This window comes from Trichechus manatus, unplaced genomic scaffold (genome assembly GCF_000243295.1).
Source record: "Trichechus manatus latirostris isolate Lorelei unplaced genomic scaffold, TriManLat1.0 scaffold00282, whole genome shotgun sequence".
NCBI lineage: Eukaryota > Metazoa > Chordata > Mammalia > Sirenia > Trichechidae > Trichechus > Trichechus manatus.
Window position 1 is genome coordinate 955,028 of NW_004444218.1, and position 10,639 is coordinate 965,666.

The 10,639-nt window shown below is 52.9% G+C and overlaps 1 protein-coding gene across 2 annotated transcripts in view; it reads left to right on the plus strand.

Annotated features, from left to right (window-relative positions):
- TANGO2 (transport and golgi organization 2 homolog) overlaps window positions 1-10,639 on the plus strand; it is a 65,517-nt gene that overhangs the window by 7,660 nt on the left and 47,218 nt on the right. Inside the window, exon 1 of one of the 2 annotated variants that reach the window (XM_023725053.1) lies at window positions 124-825. The exons of the other annotated variant lie outside the window; for it this stretch is intronic. The gene's annotated coding sequence lies outside the window, so the exon portion shown is untranslated. Of the gene's footprint in view, window positions 1-123; window positions 826-10,639 lie in introns of those variants that run through there. 2 annotated transcript variants of the gene reach the window in all.

Here is a 10,639-nt window from a genome sequence, read left to right on the forward strand (position 1 = left end):
CATCCCAGGGAAACTCCCTTTACATTGGATCAGGGATGTGACCTGGGTAAGGGTGGTGTTACAATCCCACCCTAATCCTCTTTAACATAAAATTACAATCACAAAATGGAGGCGAGCCACACAATTCTGGGAATCATGGCCCAGCCAAATTGATACATTTTTGGGGGGACATAATTCAAACCATGACACTATGAGGTGGAGGTTAGATATACCTCTGCTCTCCAAGCTTTTTACGAATTCTGACACCAGCCATCCCTCCAATGGAACTCTCTACTTCTCTTCTGGTTTCTATGATCTGTTGCAATGGCCACACAGAATTCACAGACATACTTACAGTTAAGTGGTTTATTAAGGAAGTAATAGGCTACAACTCAGGATCAGGATCAGGAAGCATGTAGGCAAAGTCACCTTTCTTCAATGCAGAACAGCTCTCTCAGCCCTTCTTGGCCATGCAGGCTTCCTTTCAGCTCCCTCAGGACAGGTTCCTCTTGGCCCTGCTGTGTGTCACCACCAACGGTGCTGCATGGCCCCTTCTGGGCCTGTCACCACCAGCTCTGCCACTGGGCCTCTTCTGGGCCCCTTGCTGTCTTCCGTGTTAACAGCCCTTGACCGGTATTACAGCTCTTTTAGGAGATTTCCTGCCTCCTCTCTCTCTCTGCTTCTCTTTTCTTTCTTCCTTCTGCTTTTTGTTGCTGTTTCTCTTACTGCTTCTTTCTGTCTAAAGAAAAATCTCTGTGGGCTTGACTGCATATATACACAACTCCTTGTCAATTTCAAGCCGTGGCCCCTCCCAGCAGGGGCCACTAACTGACCACTCCCCTCTTGGTATGTATGTAGCACATTTTGTTTATCCATTCATCTGCTAATGGGCATTTAGGTTGTTTCTACCTTTTGGCTATTGTGAACAGTGCTGTAGTGAACATTGGTGTACAAGTCTGTTCGAGTCTCTAGGCAGACAGATTCTTGAGGCCAGTGCTAGAGGGAGGTTGGCACAATGGAAGGTGGGAGCAAGTGGGTGGCAGATGCAGCCAGTCCATGATGCTTGTTAGCCCCCAGGGGAGGTGAGGCTGGTGGCCTGATGGCGTCTAGGGTGCAGAAGAGGGTGGCCTGCAGATGACAGGGGTGGGGTGGGGGGACCATGCCCCTCTAGGCTCAGCCACCTCCTAGTATCACTGCAGTCTGCCCCAGCCTCTGCTGGCCTGTGCCTGGCCCCTGACCTCACTGAGGTAACAGTAAGCAGAGGGTCTATCCCCACCCCAACCCACCCCCAGCAGATTCTTCCCCATTTGGGTTGGCAGCAGCAGCGAGGCCCTGCCACCTTGACCCTTGCTTCCTCTGGCTTGCCACCTCTGCCACTGGACTCCATGAGTCACCAGCCTGCCTCCAAGATGGGGACTGAGGGGCAGGGAGACAGGCTGTCATGTGGCTGCGAGATGTGGATCAACTTGCAGAAAGCCATTTGGTCTTCTTGGTTTTTTCAAGCCAGACCAACACCTGAGGCTAATGAATGAGGGCCAACCAGACCAAGAGGGACCACCTGCTGATTAAACCTCATGAGGCCTCATGTAATCTATCATGGCCACTTGCTATGGTTGATAAGAGCCTGAACCAAGAGACTCAGGTGGAGCTTCCTGGCTGGTGACCACACCCTCCTTGTGCCATGGAAGCTCCGTGCTGTGACCCCCCCCCCCACCTCACCCTTTGTATTTGTTTGTTTATATCCTTTTTGATTGTAGTAAATCTGTAGTAAGTATGGTATTGTTTTGTTGTGGTTGGTTGCCATTGAGTTGATTTCAACTCATAGTGACCCCACGCATGCAAAGTAGAACTGCTTCATAGGATTTTCAAGGTCATGACCTTTTGGAAGCAGATCGCTAGGCCTGTCTTCTGAGGCGCCTCTTGGTGGGTTCAAACCGCCAATCTTTCTGCTAGTAGTTGAGCGCTTAACCATTTGCACCAATCAGGAACTTCTCAAGTATGGTATAAACCCATTGCCGTCAGGTCAATTCCGACTCATAGCGACCCTATAGGACAGAGTAGAACTGCCCCATAGGGTTTCCAAGGAGCACCTGGTGGATTCCAACTGCTGACCTTTTGGTTAGCAGCCAAGCTCTTAACCACTGTGCCACCAGGGCTCCCAAGTATGGTATACTCTCCGTGAATTCTGTGAGTCATTCCAGCGAATTAATGAACCCACAGGGGCAATGTGAGCCAGCAGGGGCTGGTGTCTGCCTGTTTGGTGTCTGAAACCAGGTGTCCTAATGTGTGAGCTCTGGCCCAGCTCTAGGTGGCTGGGGCTGTGAGAGAGAGTGTCGCATGAGTGGCTGGTGACGAGGATGGAGAAGTGGGAAGGTGAGGGCTGGATCCATTTCCACACTTTGGGAATCTCATTCATGCTGATCCTGACCATGCAGTTAGCAATGAAGGTGAGATTTGCCCACTGTGCCCCTCGCTTAAAGCAGCAGTCCTCACCCACGCCCCTGCAGCCATCTCTGCACTGTCTCTGCTTGTGCCCCGGAGCTGTCTTTGACCAGGTCTGTCTTCCTGTCTCTCTGTCTGCATCGTTTCTTGCCATGCTGTTCTTATATGCCATCTGGAGTGAGATTTGGGGCTTGACTCAACTTGAGAATCTTGTTCTTAAAAAAGGCATAACCCGTGAACATCTAACTTGATTGGCATGACACAGCTTATGAAGACAATGCTCTACATTCTGCCTTGGAGAGTAGTGTCTGAGGTCTTTAAAGCCTGTGAGCGGCCATCTAAGATACTCCACTGGTCTCATCCCTTCGGGAGCAAGGGAGAATGAAGAGAACAGGATACAAGGAAAAGATTACTCCAAAGGACTAACGGACCAGAGCTATCACAGCCTCCACCAGACTGAGTCCAGTACAGCTAGATGGTGCCCGGCTACCACCACTGACTGCTCTGACCAGGACCACAACAGAGGGTTCTGGACAGAGCTGGAGAAGGATGTAGAGCATACTTCTAACCCACAAAAAAAAGACCAGATTTACTGGCCTACAGGAGACTGGAGAAACCCTGAGAGTATGGCCCCCAGACACGCTTTTAGCTCAGTGGTGAAGTTACCTCCGAGGTTCACTGTTCAGCCTGGGAGCGGACATCCCCGTAAAACCAAATGAGACTAACGAGGTACAGGAGTCCAGTGACAAGGGCCAGAAAGCAGAAGGGGACAAGGAAGCTGGTGATAGGGAACCCAAGGTTGAGTAAGGGTATTGTTGATGTGTTGTGAGATTGTTAACCATTGTCATAGGGCAACATTTGTAGTAACTGTTAAATGAGAAACTGTTTTGTTCTGTAAGCCTTCGTCTTAAGTGAGACTAACAGTACAATTTGAAGAGTGTAGTCAATGTGACTGAACTGTGCATGCAGAAATTTTTGAAATGGTGTATCTTTGGCTATGTGTATTTTCACCAAAAAAAAAGGTTGAGAAGTTAGAGGGTTGATATGTTGTGGGGTTGTTAACCAATGTCATAAAACAACATGTGTACTTCTGTTTCATGAGAAACTATTTGTTCTGTAAGCCTTCACCTGAAGTACAATAAAAAATTAAATTAAATTAAATTAAATTTAAAAAAAGGCATAACCCGTGTTTGCTGGCTATGAGGACGAAAGCCAGGTGGTTTCTCTGTGGAGTCGGGGGAGGAGGCCGACTCAAGCCTGCAGAGGGCACTTAGCTTGGGGTCGGAGCACGCAGATGCCCTGGAGTAGTTCTCGAAATTGTTATCAAGCAGATGGGCTGGGAGTGCCTGAAAAGCGTCAGGCCCTTGCAGCCAGCGCTGTTTGCTGTTCAGCTTGTGCCAAACTCAGGGTGCTTCCTTCCTGGTTTGCAGAATTACCAGGTTGTTAGACCAGACAAACACTAGATGTATTGTGATTTTGCAGACTTTCACTGGTTTCTTAAAGAGAACAGGAAGCCCTTGGCTACGATTTGAAAAGAGTTCTTTTCTTTCAGTTCATATCTCTTAAATCCAGCCGGCAGGGGTCCAGGTGTGCCCAGGGACTCCAGGGTGTGTGGGAGTGCTAAAGGTGTTTCGTTCCTGGGAGCGGCCTCTGCCCTGTCCGTGCTCATGGGGATTGTCCTCCTCTCACCTGATGGGGTCTAGGGGAGGGAGTGCCCAGGTCACAAGCCAGTTTATTTTTGCTCCGGCTCTTTCTGGGTGCTGCAGGAGAGCAGCCTGGCCCGGCAGAGGCACGACTGGGTGGGTCCAAGTGTGTGGTGGGACTTGGCCTCTGGTCGGTGGTGGGCAGCTAGAAATAAGGCATCCCTGCAGCCTGAGGGGTGCCCGTGGGGGGCCAGGGTCACCCTGTTGCCTGTGGTAAATGGGGGTTTAACTCTCACAGGACACTGAGCTCTTCCTTTGTCATCGTGCCCGTGTAAGAGGAGCTCAGCATTTCTCAAACGCATACACAGCCCCTCACACATCCCTTATGTCCATCCGTTAAATGCTGGCCAGGTTCCATCGAAGCCTCTGCCCTCACAGGGCTCCCTGGGTGCCTGGGAGGCAGGCAGGGGTGCTGTGATACAGGCGGGGCCTACTGTGTGCTTCGTTTTGAGGGTGTTTTAGTGCTCTTTTAACTAGGGGTTTGGTCATAAGCAGTTGCTTCAAAAGAAAAATAGGTGTTACTTGTAATACCCAGTAATAGAAAGACTTTGCTCAGTTCTTTGTAGTGGGTGTTGTCTCCAGTCCCGGAGGCTCAGCAGAGTGGGGAGGAGACCCAGCTGAGTCCTAGGGGTGGGCCCTTAGACTGCAGGGGCTGCTGGCCATTGGAGCCACACATCTGGCATCCTGGCCAGCTCTGTGGGCGGAGCCTCAGCGGGACGATGGTACAGGATGGTTGTGATTCAGTGTGGACCTGGCTCAGCCAGGCCAGCCACAGGCCGGAGCAAATTCTGGCAACAGAGCACCTTTCTGGCCCTGCAGGGGCCTGTGTCTCACTGGAGCAGAAAGGCTGCTCTAACTTGGTGCAGCGGGCCACGCCCTCACCTCCACGTGGGGATGGCGGTGTTGACCCTGCAGGAACACTAATGGTGTTGTCCAGGGTTTCCCAAGACCTGCCTTAGGCTCAGTAGTTTGCTGGAAGGACTCACAGAACTCAGCCAAGCTCTTTTACTCATGAATGCGGTTTATTATAGCAAAAGGATACAGATTAAAATCATCAATGGAAAAGGCACATGGGCAGAGTGCAGGAGAGACCAGGCATGCACGTCCAGTTGTCCTCTCCCAGTGGAGTTGTGCAGACAGCACTTAACTTGTCCCAGCAGTGACATGGAACAACACGCACAAAGCATTGCTAGCCAGGGAAGCTCACTGGAGTCCTGGTGTCCGGGGTTTTTACTGAGGGCCGGTCATATACGTATGACTGACTGCCTGCGGGGCTGACCTTAGTCTCCAGCCCTCCAGAGGTCAAGCTGATGCCGCGTGGCCCAAGGCACCTCCCGCTAGAAATCACATTGTTAGCATAGACTCTCTGGTCCAGGGCCCAAAGCCCACAGCTAGACATGGATACTCTGGTCAGGCAGGATGTTCCATGGGCTTAGGGGCTATCCCCCAGAAGCTGGGCAAGGGCCAGACCTTTCTTTGGAATGCGCAGGGTAGACAACCCAGGCCTGCTGAGTTAACCCTTTACTTCACAGTTGCCCTAGATCTGACTCAGTCCCCACAGGTGGGAGGACTTGGCAAGGGTGCAGACTCAGGTTGGTAGAGACCACTCCAGAGAAACGGTGCATCCTTGGTGCTTCTAACCAGAGGCAAGGGCTCAATGGAAGCCGCAGGCTGGGTGCTGGTGAGCAGTGCAGGTGAGTACATGGGCAGGTGTGAGGGCTCATCCACACGCATACACCTGCAGGACCTGAGTTGCAGTCCTCGGGTTGGGGACTTCAGTATGGTCTCAGTTCATGCTGGATGCCTTTGGAGAACACATGATTTCGACAGCCTTCTTGCTCTCAGCAGGATTTAATGTTGAGGATTTAATCCATTTTCTAATATGTCCAAGTAGGTTTTTAAAAGAGATGTAACTTGGTGTCTTTGTTATCTAGTGCTGCTATGTAACAAAAATAGCACAAGTGGGGGCTTTAATGGACAGAAATTTATTTTCTCACAGTTAAGGAGGCTAGAAGTCCGAACTCTGGGGGAAGACTGTCTCTATCTGCTGGAGGAAATCCTTGTCTCTTTCTGCTTCTCTTACTCGGTTCTTTGGCGATCTCCACGTGGCAACAGTCTTTCCTCATTTGTACTTCTTTGCTTCTGTGCCTAGTTTGTTCCTTTTGTGTCTCGAAAGTGATCAGCTTAAAACATGCTCTACATTGATGTGGCCTCATTAATGTAACAAAGAAAACCTTAGTCCCAAATGGGATTACATACACAGGTATACCAAAACCAAACCAGTTGCTGTCAAGTCGATTCCAACTCATAGCAACCCTGTAGGACAGAGTAGAACTGCCCCATAGGGTTTCTGAGGAGCACCTGGTGGATTCAAACTGCCGACCTGTTGGTTAGCAGCATAGCTCTTAACCACTACACCACCAGGGTTTCCTCCACAGTATGGGAGTTAGAGCACATGTTTTTTGGGGACACAATTCAACCCATAACACTTGGCAACGCTCACAGTGGTCAGCATTTTAAATAATAATTTGGTTGTGGCAAAGACTGCTTGTCATGGGCAGTGAAGTGGAATCCACGTAGGTCAAGAAATGTGGAGTCCTGAGGAAGCCCTGGGAAGGGGCCGTGGAAAGGTAGGGATGCTTCCGTGTGGAGCTCGGATCGGCTGCCACCACCATCCTCAGGGCCTCCTGGTCTTGCAGAGCAGCCCAGGCCATGGTAGAATCCCTTGGGCCCTCACTGTGAGCACAAAACGAAGCTGCTGCAAAATGTAAGAAGACAGCTTTTTGTTTTGAAGTGGGCCAGGTATCTGGGCTCAGGGCTGTTGCCAGCTGCACTGCACCAAGGTGGGGCTGCAATACAGTGCTTGTTGAGACATTGGGCCACCACTCAGGCCTCGACCTCCAAGTGTGGCCTTGCCCCAACTGGCACCCACAGGCCTCCCTGCTCTCAGCCTGGGCCACCTATTTGGGTTCTTCCATCTGGCTTGCCTGGCTGAGGCATGGCTGGACTGCTGCGTCTTCACAGTTGCCTTTTAGAATGGGTGCCTGAGTGGGACCTTATGCGGGCACGGTGATGTTTTCATCAAGACTAGGAAGGAGCCAGCTGCCCCCTCACTTCCTTTCCCAGGGGCTTCTCCTCACCTTGGGGAAGGCTGGCAGCCCCTGCTCTAGGGGGAACAGTGAGGCCAGCAGGGCCATGTGGAGGCCTGCCAGCTTCCATGTGTTTCCATGACATGGCTGCGTAGAACAGCTGTGGATCTGCCAGGGCAATGCCGTCTGGAGGCTGCAGGGAGTGGATGTGGGTCTGGGAGATCCACTTGGCTCTGGCACCCCACCTGTGCCCACTTTGGAGACCCGAGTGGCAGGTGGTCTGCTTATCTCCCTTTACCCCATGTCCAAACAGCAGGCCCCCATGGTTTGGGACACCTTCATGTGCCCTATGAGGGCCCATCTTGCCATGTCCCTGCTGTGACCTCAGATACTGCCTGAGCCCTCCGAGTGAGACAGGTCACCCTGTGAAGTGCCTGGTATGGGGAAGGCATTCCCCAGCTGGCTTCTCCCTGTCCAAAGGCTCTGGGTCCCAGCTGCCTCTGTGTCAGTGTCTGATCCGCCCAGAGACCTAGGTTCTACAGTGCCTGCCTCAGGTGGCCGGGCCATGTGATTGGTAGCATGTGGCCTTCCCTGCCTGCTGTTCCACCTGCTGGGCTTTGCAGCTGTGAAGGCTGCATGGGGCCACCATCTAACCGGACTCAGCAAGCCTGGCAGGTTTGCAGCAGGGCTTGTGGATCTCCACTGTGGCCCCTCTGCCTGCTGGCTGGCAGGTGGCACCCCTGTGTGCAGGAAGAAGAGGTGGTCCCTATGCCTGCTGAGGAAGCAGAGCGACCTTCTGTAGCAGGCAATGTGTCCTCCCTGGTGGCTGCTGACATCCTGAAGCTCCACTGGGTGGCCGAGATGTGTGGGAGGGCTTTGGCCCCAGAGACCCTCCTTCCTGCCTTCAAACTCTGGCTGCCCATGACTTGGAGGAGACCTTACAGGGTTCTGATTGCTCCATGGCTTTGCTCGGGCTCCTGCGGGCCCACAGAGACTCCTCCGCCAGGGGCCTCTGCGTCTTTACTGAGCCAGGGTGGGGTGGCAACAGGTGGGGTGGGGGTGTCATTGCTAACTGCAGGCATGATCCTCCCAGGATGCTGCCCTCACCTACACCTTTGACCAAACTCACACATCTTTTCAGGTGAACTCCTTACATAGATGCCACCTGGCAAGGTCAAACCTCAGTCTGGTTAATACGATGGTGCCTGTTGATGCACCTTCAAGTCTGCCTTCCACTTTGCCGGCTGCAGATGCTGTGGGAACTGGAAAGGAGTGCTTTCCCAGGCAGTCTTGCATGACGGGCAAGCAGGCACGGAGCAGCGAAAGCAGGGTGCCCAGTGTCTGCCAGCCTGGCCTGTGCCCAGCCCCGTGGTATGTAACTGGGAGGGCAGTGGCTCTGTCCTGGGCTGGCCCTCACAGCCCTGCAGGTCAGCAGGGAGCCAAGAGGGCGAGTCTGTTTACCCAGCAGGCAGGCATCAGGGATGTGCCATGGTGAGTCAGTGGGGGTACACTGGGAGAAGGGGCCTTGCACCTGTGGGCACCTGTCAGGAGTTTGCCGAGGGGCATATCTGGGGTCTCAGTGAAGACGGGTGAGGTGGTGGGAAGTGAAGCTGGGAAGATGAGCAGGCTGGCCTATGGCCAGAACTGAGTGGAGGGGCCAGAGGGCAGCGGGCCTGGCTTGAGCGGGGGGCGAGGGACTGGAGAGAAAGGCAGTTCCTGATGGTCCCCTCCCCAGGGGCTGGCTTTCCTCTGGTCCTTCCCTCCCAATAACTGCGTCTTCGTCAAGGCTGCAGCACTGGGCTCTGGGCCCACACCTCTGGTGCCAGGCCTGCCTGGAGACACATCGGTGGCTCTGTGAGGGACTGCAGGCTTGCAGTGGTAGGTGCCCCTTGGACCATGGAGCCTGCCCCATGCCATCATCCCAAGGGCCAGTGCTGCTCCTGCCAAGCCCGGGCCTGCTTGGGTGGATGGGTTCTACAGCCAGGTGGGGAGCACTTTGCATCTTACTAGTGAGCATCAGTGGCCAGAGCTGTCCCTGGCCAGTGGCCTCGCTCGGTGGCCAGGCATGTGGTCTGGCAAGTGCTGTGGCAGGGCAGAAGCCAAGTGAGCTATGGCCTTCTCTTCTGACATCCCTAGAGCAGTGCTGTCCCACAGGGGACAGTCATTGATCACGGTGGGCCTTGCAGCAGACCAGGGGCTCCAGGCCAGTGGGATTCCAGCAGGGGCCAGCTGCCAGGGCTTCCTCCCGCTGACCTCAGATACCCTGGTTGCGACAGACAGCGCCAGCTGGCCTTGCCCGAGGAGCTCTCACGTCCTTCCCAGAGCATGGCCATCTGGGAAAGACCGGCTCCCTGGCACGAGGGGACTTGCATCTACTGCATTAGGTGCTGGGATCCCCTGTCACCTGTCCAGGATCTGGCAGGTGGGACATCAGGGGTGCCATGAGGCCTGGCAGATGAGGTCTTGCCCCACTTCTATTTCTGTCTTTGCATCACAATCTTGATGAGTCTGCTGACCCATCTCATCAGCTGTGTCTAATCTACTGTTAAAGCCTTTCATTTCTAAAAGGCCTTTTTAGTGCTTTATAAACCTCCTGGTGAACTCTATCATTTCCTCTTCCCTGGAAGTGTTTTTGAGGAGCCCTGGTGGTACAGTGGTTAGGCGCTGGGCTGCTAATAGAAAGGTCAGAAGTTCAAATCCACCAGCTGTTCTGCGGAAGAAAGATGTGGCAGGCTGCTTCTGTAAAGGTCACAGCCTTGGAAACTCTATGGGACAGTTCTGCTCTGTCCTACAGGGTCACTATAAGTTGGAATTGACTTGATGCCAATGGGTTTGGGTAGGTATTTTCAAGCTTCTTTTTGTTCCCTAATCAGAGTGTGATGGTTTTATGCTGCATGTCCAGTCATTCCAAGGTCTGAATTACCTGTGGCTCTCTTTCTGCTAGGAGCCCTGGTGGTGCAGTGGTTAAAGTGCTGGGCTGCTAACCAAAAGGTCAGTGATTCGAATCCACCAGCCACTCTACGGGAGAAAGATGTGGCAGGCTGAGTCTGCTTCCATAAGGATTTACAGCCTTGGAAACCTTATGGAGCAGTTCTACTCTGTTCTTGTAGGGTTGCTATGAGTCGAAATTGACTTAATGGCAACGGGTTTGGTTTTGGGGTTTGCCCTTTCTGCTGGTTCTTGGTCATGGTACTTTGTTTCATTGCCTACTTAGTTGTTTTCAACTGTGTACTGCCTGTTGTCCTTGAAAAAGAATTTGTGAGACATCTTCAAGGTCTAGGATGACAGTATCTTCCTCGAGAGTTTCTCAGGGGTGTGACCAGTGTGGGAGCCCCTTACACCAAGTTCTCAGCTTGAGGGTCTCTGGGCCCCCACAGAATGTGGATGTGGTCTTGTTTGTGGAATGACTGGCCATGGCCATAGCTT